The 1,706-nt window shown below is 39.4% G+C and overlaps 1 protein-coding gene across 1 annotated transcript in view; it reads left to right on the plus strand.

Moving 5' to 3' along the window:
- LOC106876105 (hillarin) overlaps positions 1 to 1,706 on the plus strand; it is a 52,893-nt gene that overhangs the window by 12,887 nt on the left and 38,300 nt on the right. The gene's annotated exons all lie outside the window — the stretch shown is intronic.

Genomic DNA, 1,706 nt, shown 5'->3' on the forward strand with positions numbered 1-1,706 from the left:
GAAAACACCTAAAAGCTCCACGAGGCTCTGGCAGGGGATGGTGGCGAACCCTGCTGTACTCTTTCACCACGACTTTCTCTCACTCTTTCTTCCTGTTTCTGTTGTGCCTGTAATTCAAAGGGTCAGCCTTGTCACACTGTGTCATGCTGAATATCCCCGAGAACTACGTTAAGGGTACACGTGTCTATGGAGTGCTCAGCCACTTGCACGTTAATTTCACGAGCAGGCTGTTTCGTTGATCGGATCGACAGGATCGCTCGACGTCGTAAGTGACGGAGTGCCAACAACAACAACATGTTAGTGTGTGCATGCATGTTTGTATGAACCCTTTTCTTGACATCACATTATGGTTGTAAAACAAGCATCTCCATGTGCAAATATTAACTTGCTTGGAAATGAGTGTTAGCAACAGGAAGAGCATCCAGCCATAGAAAATCTGCCTCAACTAATTCTATCTACCCCATGCAGACATAGGAAAATGGACATTAAAATGATCATGATGATGATATATGTATATACATATGTCTGTTATTATATGTGTGTGTGGAGAGAGAGAGAGAGAGAGTAGCAGCTGTACCTTACATAGCCTTACTTTATACAAAAGTATCAGATAAAGTCATGTGACCTATGACCTATCGTTATCCTTGAAGTTGTCTCGAAAATGAAATATTTCAGAGACTGATGGGAAAGTGTAGTCTTACAGTATGGAACAAACATGCATTTATAAATTCATTACAGTTTTGATAAACTCCTTGAAATCATACTGATAATTTCAATTTGTTTGAGAATATGCACACACACACACACCTATATATCTTTAAGTATGTATGCTTATATCAATAAGCATACATACATGTACACACTACCTAACAAATACACACATATGTATATATGTGTGTGTACAACTCACTTTTGCCAGCTGAACAGACTAGAGCAACGAGGAATTAAAATGTCTTGTTTCAAGATGCAACGCAACACCAGGAATTGAACTCATGACCTTACGATTGTGAGCCACTAAGCTGTACCCCTTCACACACACACTCATACACGCACGTACGCACGCACACACACACACACATACACATATTTACCAGTTTTGTATTACCTTCCTATTTTTAGATTGAATTAAATGAATTTAAACACTTTAGTCCTACCTTGACTAATTGTTTGCTCACTACTTCCCCACTGCTTTAACCCATACATAAACGTGTGTGTGTGTGTGTGTGTGTGTGTGTGTGTGTGTGTGTGTGTGTGTGTCCTTGACATTACATGATAGTAAATAAGTGTCAGTGTCATACAAACATTGTCATTCATTTCCAATATACTGTGAAAACATGTATAGTCATAGGGAAACATCCCCCCTTTGCTTGGGAGCAGGTGAGGGTTGGTGACAGGAAAGGATTCTGGTTGTTGTAAATCTGCCTGAATAAACTCCATCTGAAGCTTGCAAGCATGGAAAAGTTGATGTGATAGAGAGATAGATAGATAGATAGGTAGGTAGGTAGGTAGGTAGGTAGATAGATAGATAGATAGATAGATAGATAGGTAGGTAGGTAGGTAGGTAGATAGATAGATAGATAGATAGATAGATAGGTAGGTAGGTAGGTAGATAGATAGATAGGTAGGTAGGTAGGTAGATAGATAGATAGATAGATAGATAGATAGATAGATAGACAGACAGACAGACAGACAGACAGACAGACAGA

This window comes from Octopus bimaculoides, chromosome 26, assembly GCF_001194135.2.
Source record: "Octopus bimaculoides isolate UCB-OBI-ISO-001 chromosome 26, ASM119413v2, whole genome shotgun sequence".
Classification (NCBI taxonomy): Eukaryota; Metazoa; Mollusca; class Cephalopoda; order Octopoda; family Octopodidae; genus Octopus; species Octopus bimaculoides.